At 38.5% G+C, this 13,610-nt stretch overlaps 1 non-coding gene across 1 annotated transcript; it reads left to right on the top strand.

The window, feature by feature from the left end:
* Window positions 1-5,336: 5,336 nt before the first annotated feature.
* LOC120256140 lies at window positions 5,337-5,443 on the top strand. The gene has a single exon (XR_005535186.1). It is a non-coding gene; the product is annotated as a small nucleolar RNA R71 (small nucleolar RNA).
* Window positions 5,444-13,610: the final 8,167 nt, after the last annotated feature.

Here is a 13,610-nt window from a genome sequence, read left to right as displayed (position 1 = left end):
ATCCATATTATTCACCCCTCAAGGATCAATGACAATCAAATCACTAAAATTTCAATCAAACGATAATATACAAATTTCAAGATGAAGAATCCTTGTGGGAAAACTCTTACTACAAAGAGAGATGACAAGGACCTAGAGTTTTCATGTTGTATGAGAAAGTAGCTACAGTGTTCTTTTTCCCTTAAGCTACAAACTAGCTCAATCTAGAAAATTGATTCATATAATCAACAACATACCTTCCTTGAGCAATGAAGAACACACAACAAGAAGAAAATCAACTTGCTTTAGCTAACTTCCCACCTTCTTCCAAGCCCTAGCTTAGGTTTACAAGAATGAAGAAGAAGAGCACAACTGTACCTTCTCTTCTTCTTCTTAGAGCTCTCAAGGTCAAATCTGTAGCTCTAGAACGTATCCAAACCTTCCCCTTTGATGGATCTTAAAGATCTAGCCTGCAACCCCTTTCTCCTGTCTTTTCTATCTCAAAAACTCTCCTGAATACACTATAGATTGAAGAGAGAATGAAGATTTAAGTAAGTCATTCGTGTTGCTATAGTACCTATATAGGTTCCATGCGATGTTGTATACTGCCCGCTTGACTTTTCTCAAAACTCCATACATGCATCTTGTAGGTCTCTTGTGGCTGCTAGAGTACCACTACTAGAGTACCACTTCATGCAACTACTTTTGGGAAATTTTATACCGGTTCCATGTGGCCTATATACTGCCCGCATGACTTTCCTGGTGAGTTTAGGGTCTCGTGCTGCCTGCTACAAAAATTTTTGTATAACTCCATTTTGAGTTATACACTTGTTCTAGAGCTTCAAATAAGGGTTGGACACCTTGCATCTCTGTCCTCAATGTTTACTAGTCAACATAGCTGATCTTCAGCAGGAACATATATATATGTTCAAGAGATTAGTATGGAAAAGTTTTATTTGCTAACACTTACTTAAGACGGTGGTAAAGACACTTAGCACTACATGGACTGGCACGAATAGGTAACCCCATGACATATGGTTCATTATTCCCGAGCAAAACATCGTTTCGATTCTCTTCATATATTTTGACTAGGTCAAGGCACCATCGGTGGGTAATGTAGTCACACATCACAATATATTTTTTAGAATACATTTAATCAAACTGATCACATCCTTTATCATTTTCCACTAAGCCTTAGCATATCCTCTCATAGTTGCACTCAAATGCTAGACCCACTTGGGCCTGAACCTGGGCATAAGCTTAGGCTATTACTGTTTAAATGAGTTATAAGGGGTCCCTTGTAGGAGGAGTCGTATTCCTCCCTTTTCGAGTTGCATGGCAAGGAGATTTATTATTTAAGTATAATTCCTACAAATATTTTGGATGTGCGCATAGTGGACTTTCATTTCCCTATGTTGCGGCTAGTCAAGTTAATAAGTCCTTTGGGTCAATAAACCACCATAACTAGTACCTTCCTTACATGCTTATCCCTTGATAAATCAGTAAGTGTGGGGTGCTTGTTGCTTAATGTTAAAAAAAAAATAAATAAAACAAACAAAGATTTTATTTTATTTTCTTTGCCATCTACTATGACTTTGGAATTACTAATCTATATATTTAATTTTTCTCTTGCATCAAGTGCTTGCAAGCAGCCAAGGGCAAAGACTTTTAGTTGCATCCTTTTTTAATACTCGCTATTGCCACTTCTTAGGATGGTATGGTCCTATCAAGGAGTTATGGAGTGATGGACATGTCCCCATCTACAAAGAAATTCTCATTAGTGAGTACACAAAATACTACAACTCTAAAGGCCGTGAAGGGAAGTCTGTATTAGATCATTTTAAGCTATAAATTTGTTAGTATGAATTTGTTTTTTAACTATACAGTTAATTGGGTGTAATTTTTCGATCGATCACTCAACTTTAATCTTGTTTTATTTTGATTACGGAACTTCAATTTACATCAAAATGATTATTAAATTTTAATTTTGTCAGGAGGTAACCATGAGTAACTAGCTTTCAATTAGCTGACTTGGCCACTGAAAAATCATAGTCAACTCACTTGTGACACATCAGCAAATGGCCACATCATTTAAGCTCGTCCGCCTCATCAAAAGAACACCATGTTAACTAAAACCTTAGTTTATTTTATCAGACCCATTCTTCTCCTCTCCAGGTCATGCCGCGGAAGTGAGTGACACACCCTTGCATGTATACCGTGCACGGGTGTCAAAGTAATAAAGTACCCAAGGGGTGAGTAGTCAAAATCAACAGGGAATAGACTCTAGAAACAAGTAGTATTGCTAATTAGCTAATGTGATGATAAATTGGTGATTGTATTTAAGATGTTAATGAAATAGAATAGCAAGAAAATAAGCAAAGGGTAAAGAGGAAGAAACACTCAATGATAAAACGGGTACTTGGGAAGTGCTCCCCCTAGGACTATTATTTCAAGTGCAAGACTAATATTATGCTTCCCAAATTGATATTTAAAGAGTCATGGAAATCCAAAAGTACACAGTCCGAAATCTAAGGTCAATTGTGACTAGCTCTCTACGTATGCCCCGGCAGAAAGGAATACTCTCAACACTTCATACTGCGTGGGACTACTTGGGGTTCTAAGGACTCTAAGTAATAAATTATATTCCCAAATCTAGATCTAACCCTTTGGCCCAGGCAAATGACCCCTAATCACAACTAAGCCCCAGCGGAAGGGATCTCTCAACACTTCACTCAATTATGCCTGCACAATTAATCCACAAGGAGGAGATCTATTAACACTACACTCTATTGTGATTGCAAAGAACTCTTAGAATATAGAGGTAAGATAAATCACATCAGAAGGGAAAGGAATAGCTCCGCTACCTCTCGACTCATCCTCTCAACTCTCTTCAATCGTGCTAAGTCTAACCCTAATGGTGATGGTCACTCTTCAAAAGGGTGACTAGATGGATTCACAACCCTAGTGTCACTCTAAGGGAAAATCAAAACATAAGCATTCAAGATTGAAACTCAATTAAAAATACAATCAAAAGAAACATAATAAAAGTTAGTGAAACAAAATCATCCTAAGGTTTACAAGTCCAAGCACCCACAAGGGGTTTAGCTCTCCATGGAGCAATACAAAATCAAAGAATAAATCAAAGATAAATGCAAACTATCCATAAGAATAACCCCTTGTTGTCCGTGATGATGGTCTCTAAGAGTTGCTTCTCCTTCTCCAAAGGCTCCTCTGTCAAGCCTAGGGCACACCTCGCCGAAACAATATTGTCGAAAGCTCCCCCAAAAATACCATGCCCGCACCCCCAACTCTCTACAAAAATCTCTCACAAACAATCACAACCCAAATAAAATCATGAACAACAGATAAACCATGCAAACTCATGCCAAATAGATCCAATAAAACAAATAAACAAAACAATGGCAAGGCAAAGGAACGTGGAAGGCTTACCGAAGAAGAAGAGATCTAAACCTTGAAGGATAGCCCGGTAATAGCCTACAAACCCTTTAAATAGAAGAGGAAAAGATCGGGGAGAAGAGAAGGCTCAACTCTTGGATGTGGAGAGGTTTTGAAGATGAAGAGGCATGTAATGAAATATGAAGAGACACACGCCTTTTTAAACCTAACGCATCCACATGCCCCTGTGAATCTCTAAATCACGCTTGAGCCTCGGGATAAATTCACACGGGCATGGGTAAATTACATACACCCGTGGGTCCAACCTGGAGAACCATAGGGGAGGCCACAAGACCACTCACACTCCCCTGTGTATTATTTAGATCCCCAAAAACGTTTTGAACACATCCACACTGCCATGTAGAAATTCCATACGCCTATCTGGATTCACAGAGGAAGACATAGGGGCATCTACACGCCCCTGTGCGCACTCTAGATGGAGAAAAAACTTCTCTGAACTCATCCACATGGTCATGTGGATATTCCCACACGCCCTATGAATTTTCAGGTTTAGTTAAAAAAATGACAGATTCTATAGAAAAAATTCTGAAATACTATTGTGAACAGCAGAACTTTAAAATGAAGAGTAGAACTAACTAGATACCTATGAACACATAATCAAAGAACCTAAAACCTTGCCATTAGCATTAACCCACAATGAATTACCAAGGATCAATAAGAAAAGGACATCAACATTAATATAGATTAAAAACATTGACACTCTTGCAATTATTACTGAAGAAAATAATAGGGACCTAGGAAAACAAAGAAAACTTTGGTTGCCTCCCAATAGGCACTTGTTTTACATCACTTAGCTTGACATACCTGATGCTTACCTTAAGGTGGTTCATGAAGCAAAGATGTCCACCTTCAAGCATCCTTAAAGCGTGATGGTCATAAATTTTGCAAGTTAGAGGCAGACTGATAGAGCTTGCTACCGAATGAGGGAGTGTCACTCTTAGCTTGTGCATTCTTATTCCCAGAAGTATTGGAATGTTTCTTGCGGTGATGTCTCGACCTCTTTAGCTTGTTGAGCAATTACTTCATAATCCCCGGAGTAGCTTGAGGAACTTTTTCCATTAGAGCAAGTGATGAAACTTTTTCATTCTTGCCCTCTTATTCCAGCCATCCTTCAAATGGGTCTGGACATAGCATTTCCTGTACATAATCATCAATTAGCTCATCATTGGTATTAAGAAAATACAAGGTGTCATCAAAATCAAGAGAATATGCATGGCTTCGGTGAGGCAATAAGTCAACTTCTCATCCCTAATACTTAGTGTCATTTCCCCCTGTCCATATCAGTAAGAGCCTTGGAGGTGCGCAAGAACGGCCTCCAAAGTATCAATGTGACCCCAACATCCTCGCCCACGTCTATTGTCTAAGTTTGGAGCTTATGGTTGCTGAAATCCCGGTGGTGCTATAGGTCTAGACTGCCCTTGATTGCTCCAAGAGAAGTTCAGGTGATTTCGCCATGCTGGATTAAACATGTTGCTGTATGGGTTGCCTTGTCCTTTTATAGCATTCCCTATAAAATCCATTTGGTCAACAGGTGTTGCACCACTAATGGAAATATGACAATTAGTTGAAATATGTCCACCTCCACATCCATCATAGTTCATCACTGCTGTCACTCTTGGAGGAGTTAGAGTGTCTAACTTTTGATCAATGCTTCCACTTGGGCTACTACGGATGTGACTGCATTAATCTCATGAATATTGGCTACCTTCTTCTTGTCTCAGGCACTCCATTGATAACTTTTCATAGCCATTTCTTCTATGAGTTGTCATGCGGCTTTTGGGGTTTTACTTCCGAAGGTACCCCCTGCTGCAGCATCTAGTAACTATTTTGTACTAGGATTTAACTCATTGTAAAATGTTTGGACAGGCATCCACTCAGGGAATCCATGTTGAGGACATTTTCGCAGGAAATCCTTGAACCTTTCCTATGTCTCAAAGAGAGACTCCAATTCTATTTGTACAAAGGAAGATATCTCATTCTTGAGCGTCGCAGATTTTCTAGGAGGGAAGTATCGAGCAAGAAAAGCTTCCACCATCTCTTCCCATGTAGTAATAGACGCTCGAGGTAATGAGTGTAACTGCTATTTTGCTCTCCCCTTCAAGGAAAATAGAAAGGCCCTCAACCGTATGGCATCATCTATAACCCTATTAATCTTCAGCATATCACACACTTCTAAGAAATTCTTAAAGTGGTTATTTGGATCCTAGTCAGCCAGACCATTGAGTTGTGCTTACTGTTGTACCATCTGGATAAAACCTGGCTTGAGCTCCAAACTCTGAGTTGTAATCGATGGCCTAACAATACTGGACTATGTGCCAAGAATTATGGGTCTTTCATAGTAAGAGAGTGTCCTCTGCTGCTTATTCTGCTCAGCCATATTATCAGATCCTTCCACTTCTATCTCAGCCTCACAGTTTTGTCCATGTATAGGTTATTCTTGGACAGGTTCCTGTACCCATCTACGAAATCTCCGCTCAATCTTCGGATCACCTTCAACTAATGTCGAAGGGTTTCCTCGGCTCATAACTTGGAGCTGAAATCAAGAAAAGAAAAACAAATCAGAATGTTGGAAGAATATGAAAGTATGGAATAAACTAAGCGATGAATAGCTAAAATAGGAAAATATAAATGTCTCTAAAATGCCTACTCCCCAGTAACGGTGCCAAAAACTTGACACACCCTTGCGTGTGTACCGCAAGTGCATAGATTTTGAAGTAATAAAATACCCAAGGGGTGGGTAGTCGAATCCACAGGAGAAACACTCAATGATAAAGTGGGGTACTTTGGGAAGTGCTCCCCCTAGGACTATTGTTTCAAGTGCAAGATTAATATTATGCTTCCCTAATTGAGATTTAAAGAGTTATAGAAATCCAAAAGTACACAGTCCCAAATCTAAGGTCAACTGTAACTCGCCCTCTACCTATGCCCCGGCGGAAAGGAATTTTCTCAACACCTCACACCGCATGGGACTACTTGGGGTTCTAAGGAATCTTAGTAATAAATTATATTCCAAAATCTAGATCTAGCCTTTTGTTCCAGGCGAAAGACCTTTAATCACAACTAAGCCCCAATGGAAGGCATCTCTGAACACTTCACTATGTTTTGCCTACACAATTAAGCCCCAGTGGAGGAGATCTTTCAACACTTCACTCTATTGTGATTGCAAAGTACTCTTGGAATATGGAGGTAGTATAAATGACATCGGAAGGGAAAGAGGATGCTCCGCTCACCCTCTCAAAAGGATGAATTGATAGATTCTCAACCCTAGTGTCACTCTAAGGAAAAATCAAAACATAAGCATTCAAGATTGAAAATCAATTAAAAACTCAATTAAAAGAAATATAATAAAAGTCAATAAACAAAATTATCCTAGGGTTTACAAGTCCAAGCAATCACTAGGGGTTTAGCTCTCCATAGAGCGATACAAAATCAAAGAATAAATCAAACATAAATGCAAACTATCTATAAGAATAATCCCTTGTTTTCCATGATGATGGTCTCTAAGGGTCGCTTCTCCTTCTCCAGTGACTCATCCGTTAAGCCTAGGACACCCCTCACCGAAACAATACCATTGAAAGCTCCTTCAATAACTTTCCTTTGAAGGAAATCGATGTTAAATTTGCTATAAACGCTCCAAAACCAGGTGAAAAAGTCCTCCGAACCCTAGCTGCGCTATCTCCAAAAAATAGGAAAAATACCAGAAAATAACTCTTCAAAGCGGCTATTTATAATGCATAAATCGGGATTTCACATGCCCATGTGGATAATTTACAAGGCCGTATGGACTCTCTGTTTTTCTAAATTTCACACTACGTAAACAGTAAAAGATACATCACTCATGAACAGTGTTTTTCTACAATAGTTTATGCGGTGATCCAAAATTCTTTTTCTTCCATTGAGGCCGCACGGTTGGGTACATATCCGTGTGGTAGGTCATGTTGAATGACGCTCTCAAAAACTCTGCATAAGCTGGGACATGAGTTTGTGAGTGACTTTGTGCCCTTCCATTTTGTAAATAGATTTGCACATTCTTGGAAGTTGGCACACACCCTCATGTGTTTGATCACTGCTTATGTCTTGACACTTGTTCCACACAAGAGAATCCTCAAAAACCTGCATTCATGACCTATTTTCACTTCCTTTCTTCTTATACTCCCTTCACAACCCTGAATGCTCAAAATAATACAAAAACACACGAATGAGCCATAAAATCTGATAAAAGCAATGCTCATTATAAATAAAACATGCTCAATAATATGCACATACAAGCACTTATCAGTGAGGAAAGGCATTGTGATTGGGGACATGTGAAATGGCATGTGAAATGTATTCACTTTCTATACCAAAGCATTTTTAACTTAGATGTGAGTTCATCTAAGACATGTTCTTTGTTGTATGAAGAATTTAATTTTAATTGTTGAATATTCCTTGCTTTCATTTCTATAACAAAATATAGGGTATTTTTCTTTAGTTGCTCAAAAAGTGATCATTGAAGTTATTGCTTATAGTAAAACTCATGAGCAAGGGGTATATGCTATTGTATGGATCTCTTTTGTATGTTTTTTTTAAAGTAATCATTGCATTCAGTAGCTTTGGGGTGAGTACTTTGATGTATGGAGCTCATTATTTCTCATGCAGTAGTTATGATAACTTATGAGTAAGTATAATGTAAATCAAGATTTTAGGCTGATAAGTGTACATTTATGCATTATTTAATATTATTTTGTGTGTGTTAGAGTGTTATTTGGAAGATGATGCTAAGCATGGTGAAAATTGTATTTTTAGGTAGCGGGTAGTCCTAAAGGATGTGAGAGAGCCAAAATGAGGAAGATGGAAATCTTTTGGCATCAACAACTGAAGAACATACTAGACAGAACCACTTATAGACACTTTACAGTCGTGCTTATGGGCGTAAGCCTCAGACAGAGAACCTTCCGGGCATGCTTATGCTCGCAAGAAGGATCAAATTAAGGGACATACAGGTAGGACTTACACTAGTAAGATGGACTATAAGAGATGTCTAAAGGAGCTTGCAGGGAGTACTTACACTCGTAAAGATAGTCGCAAGAGACATTCAGAGAAGATTATGACAAAGTGCTTATGGCCATAAGTTGGGCTATAACACCCAGATAGAAGACCATACATGCAGGACTTACGGTCATAAATCATCCCTTAAGGCACCCAACAAATTATCTACATCTCATTACAGCCTTGTTCTTATTCCTGTAAGTAGCCCGTAAGTGGCTAGGTATAAAAGATTCAGATGAGGGTTTTAAAGATATCTTTTGACTCGAAGGTTTAGGAAAGAAGAAGGGGTTTTCTCTAGATCTTTTGGGTGAACTAGTAGGAAGAAGAGGCTTACCCATCTTGGAGGAAAAAGATAGGATCCGTCAAGAAGAATCTTGGTGCCATTTGTGGAAGATAAGGGGGAAGTAGTTTAATGCTTTCAATAATTCTTGTTATCTCTTGTGAATTGTATGATTGTTCTACCTTAATGGAGAACTAATTTTGTAGGTGTTTAGGCATAGATGAACTCTAGGATTAAATTTGATTGATATTGGTTATGGATCTTTCATACTTTACTTTGATTATTAATTGCATGCCTTTAATTTTAAATTCAATCGTGTGTTCTTATTTTCTTGAATGCTAATAAGGCGAAAACTCTAGTTTTATGTATGACATGCTTGTGTGACGAGTTGAGAGACCCACCTAGCATAAGAAAGCCATGATTGAAAGGGATCTCTGAATAAGCCAAGAGATAGGGTACTTGGGAGTCAAGAATTCACTTCCCACAATCCTCTCAAGTGAATTAACAAGTAATTCTGTACTTTTGTAATAACAGGGAATAGATTTAGAAAGAGATCTCATTTCTACTTTGTATGGGATTAGGGTGATGGACGATTAATGAATATATTGTGAACATATGAGTATGCAAATAATGTTAAAGTAAGTCTGTGAATACCACAAGTGTATGCATCATCAAGTAATACCTCGTAGGTGAGCACGAGGGTTATATTTCCCTAGGAATGGTGAGAGGCTCCTATTACTGCCTTTTAGTAAATACTACAATAAAGGATCATTAAGCATAATTGGAAGGAGTTGGGTAGTTATATGACAATTTTCTTGATTGTTACTGATAGTATGCGTTGAACATGACAATCGTATTCTTGTATTGGACGGGGAGAATTCAAAAGCCTACTAGTCGCAATCTCTTAGCAACCAGGTCCAAATAACTAGGAACTTAAGATGGAATCCTTTCCAATCCTAGCCACCTATATTTGCCATAAGTACAAGAAGTCCACCAGATGGGACAAATTAAACACTAATCATAAGGGCCAATCGATCGCTAATCCAGAATCCTAGCTATACCTAATCTCTTAGCGCATGCATAGATCTAACATGGCATGTGTCTTCTAATGTAGGGCCATATCTTCCTCACCACATTAACATGATAAGCATTCAAGAAACATGCAATATATCACAAAATACTAGATAGATTTATCGAATAATCAATCAAAGTTCATAAACAATCATCAAAATGTCTAGATATACAATTCCCCTCGAATTGGGGTCCTATGGATTAAGAATAAAGATATGAATAAAAATAAATCCACAAGAACAAAGATTAATGTATAAAGAATTCCTAAACTAACTCATTTCAATAGATTTCTGAAGGTTGAGGTCAAGAGCATCTCAAGATTGACAAGATGCACCGAATCTCTTTGCGCAACCCCCTCTAATGATGAATGTTAAATATCCCTTGGAAAATTCGCTGGAATCTAATGAAAAGTGATGAAAGTCATCTCCCATTTCTTCGATCTCCAGAACTCCAACCACCCTACCTTATTTGGTAAAATAACCTCCCCTTGATCAGAAAACCCTGGGGTTTATATAGTGTTAGGTCCCCCACGGGCTCACCACGGGCGTTGTTGATGACTGGATTTCATATATATATTTCCATGCCCTTTTCATGTATTTATCTTGTCTTTAAGCGTTTATTAATTGTGATTCAGTGCTATTATGGGTATTATTGTGTGTTTGTGCAGGAAGATAGGTTCATGTGCAAGAGAGTAAGATTCGGTGCAATTATAGTGGGAAAAGATGTGAAATTACAGTGTTCCAGGTGAAGCACAGTCTGAGCAAAACCGTGTCTCACCCTCTAAATATTCTAGGTGATTTCTGCAGTAGGCGAAGCACTGACACTATAGCAAAATTACTAGATGAGCGTTGTAGCATTTACAGTAGCAAATCACTGTAGCATAAGTCCGGAGAAAAAGCATGATTTGTGTGCTCCTTGCATGACCATGATCAGTTGAGAAGTAGGGGCATGATCATGCTGAAATTTTGTGATTTTATTGCCCAAACTTTCTCAAAAAAATATAGGGGGAGAAGCACCCCCTAAGCACAACCGTGCTCACCCCAAAAATCACTTTTTATGCTCAGATCTAGGTCATTTGATGGGATCTATTCTTCCTTCTTCTTGGGCATGGCTGCCAAGCTCTTCCCCTTCACTTTTCTAGGGCCAGAGTGGAGCTACGGTGCAAGATCGCAAGTAGAGCATAGCTAAGCCGACGGAACTTCATCAGAGCATCGTTGGAGTGATTGAGAAGCAAAGAGGGGAGTCTTTCATGGCTTCTTTATCTTTTGTTTTCCTTAGCTTTGTAATGATTTGTATAACTATGAGGGGCTAGCCACTCTTTGGTGCCCCGGGTCTATGAACTTGGATGCTTATGTGTTATCTTGATTTACTTGCTTTTAATATGTTTACGGAGTTCTATTGGTTTCTTATGTTTAATGATGTGTTTGATTTACACAGATGCTTTGGTAAAACTTGGTGTATGGATGACCATAGTTGTGATTACTTATTGTGATTGCAAAACACTATGTGTTTGAGATACACATTTACCTTAGCAGACCTTGTTGTATTTGAGAACCATAGATGCAACATTGCTCTTGAGCACATTCAAGAACCTTAGGATGTACCTGGTAGGTATTAGAAGCAAGTCCATTGCATATTTCTCCAAGGGATTAGTCCGGGGCATTGCTCTATCTCCGTGTATCTCACTTAGTTCAATTCCAGCCCTTACCTATCATCTTTCCCCCCTTTAGGATCTAGTTGTAACCATTTTACCAACCATTGTTGATCGGGTAGACATTAGAAGATCAATTATTACTCTAAGTCCAGCCCCTGTGGTTCGACAATCCTACCCCTCACGGGGTACCACTATATTACTTGTGTGCGACCCGTGCACTTGAGGAGAACACATCAGTTGTGATGCCTGTGGTGAGTAAGTTATTGTGTGGGCTCCAAGTTGCATCCTTGCACAGCTTCTCTGGGCATTGTGTGGGTGGATCATGGTCATAAAGGATTCATAACAGTCGTGGTAATGCATTTATGGCTTCTGTGTTACTCCCAATGAGTCCACACTACCACAGCTTGATAATAACAGTGCTAAGAGTGGACAACGACCATGGTGAGATGTCACCTTGTCCGTTGTGAGCCGTGGTGACGCTCTGATTCAACAACTTCGTCCATTTTGCTTTGAAACGCCCCTAAATTCACTTATTTGGCCCTAAAATAGAATAAAAGGCCATGGTGAACAAAGGAATGAAATTCTGTACTAATTAGATGCTAAACATATAAAATCTTATCCTAAATGTAGTATAAATGATATGGAAATTATGCACTTTCAAGCACTTATTAAATAACCCCACACTTAAGCATTTGCTTGTCCTCAAGTAAATAGAAATGATAAAAATGGAAAGCATGATAAGTGCTGGACCTTAGGCAACAAGAGATGGAGTTTTAGTAGTATAAGGGAACAATTAAATGCGAGGTAACATAGACATGCTCTACAAAGAGTTGTCTACTCCACGGTGAAAAATACTCTCCCAAGTGTTAGTCTCTTAGTCCACTATCTTATAGTCTAGATTGTGTTGCAATAACCTTTTGAGAATTTATTTAGTCTTACTCTATACTTTACATAACTCTATATGGACGAATACCATTTTTTTCATAGTCAGTAGCATTCACATTTCCTAGGAGACAACCTTCTTTCCCACTAGGGCATACTTTTGTATCTGAGTTTTTGAGAGTGACTATGCACTACAAAGGAGGTAACTCTTTCTGCTGTGAACACAATTTAACTAAAATGAGAAAATAACTAACACTAATGAAATCCCCTACTATAAAACATCACTTTCTAGACATAAGGTGCAAGGTGTACTCAAGAGGGACACAAGATAGAGCACAAACTCGCAAAGTAACCAACTCTTGAGAAGCATAGAAAAAAAATGTTAGTATAACATATATCATGCTCTTATACTAAAGAAACTCCAACACGTAAGTGCAATGCCTTCAAAGGTAAACACTAGCATGTATAAAGCACAAGCACCAACATTTTCAAAAAAACAATTTCCACAAATATAATAACAATTTCGCACAAATATCCACAAATATCATAAAAAATCTCATACACTCCCACCCCATACTTAAAGATGTGCATTGCCCCCAATGTACAAATGTATGCACAAGTGTAGTAAAATATAATAATAAAAGACAATGAAAGAATATATGGACATTAGTACTCCCCTGGTTTCTTAGTTGGGCAGACGAGGACGATGAAGTTACCTTTGTCCAGGCTCCAAATTGTGTGGGCCAAAACAACACTTAATCATCTCAAACACTAATTGAGACTTAAATAAAACAATTAAATATAAGAATAAAATAAAACATTGCAAAAATAAATATCCACTATGATCAAAATATAAGTATAGAAGCAGCAGGGTAGATGTTCCTTATTGAAATAAAAAGTGCAATGTACAACTAAAATGGAAAATACAAAAGTGATAAAGAAAAATCAAAATGACTGATATCAACATGGGAACTCTGGTGCCATTCGAGCTGAAACTATTGGTGAAGTAGAGGCTAGAGTGGATGAGGGGCCCTGGCACTGCAGATGCACTCGAATCTGTCAGAGGATCCCCTTAATCCTCACTTGATCGTCCTCGACATAGGTAAGGTGCTCCTCAATAGCTGGTGGAATGGATGAAGTACGTGTTGTGGTCGAGGAAGAAGGAGCAGCAATATCAGCTGTGACTTGAGCTAAAGCTGGGATCAAGGGAACTACAGTGGAAGTTATTTCTGGGAAAGA

Source organism: Dioscorea cayenensis, unplaced genomic scaffold, assembly GCF_009730915.1.
Source record: "Dioscorea cayenensis subsp. rotundata cultivar TDr96_F1 unplaced genomic scaffold, TDr96_F1_v2_PseudoChromosome.rev07_lg8_w22 25.fasta BLBR01001301.1, whole genome shotgun sequence".
Taxonomy (NCBI): Eukaryota; Viridiplantae; Streptophyta; class Magnoliopsida; order Dioscoreales; family Dioscoreaceae; genus Dioscorea; species Dioscorea cayenensis.
Note: the sequence above shows the minus strand (reverse complement) of the source record. Positions and strands in the feature narration are given on the sequence as shown.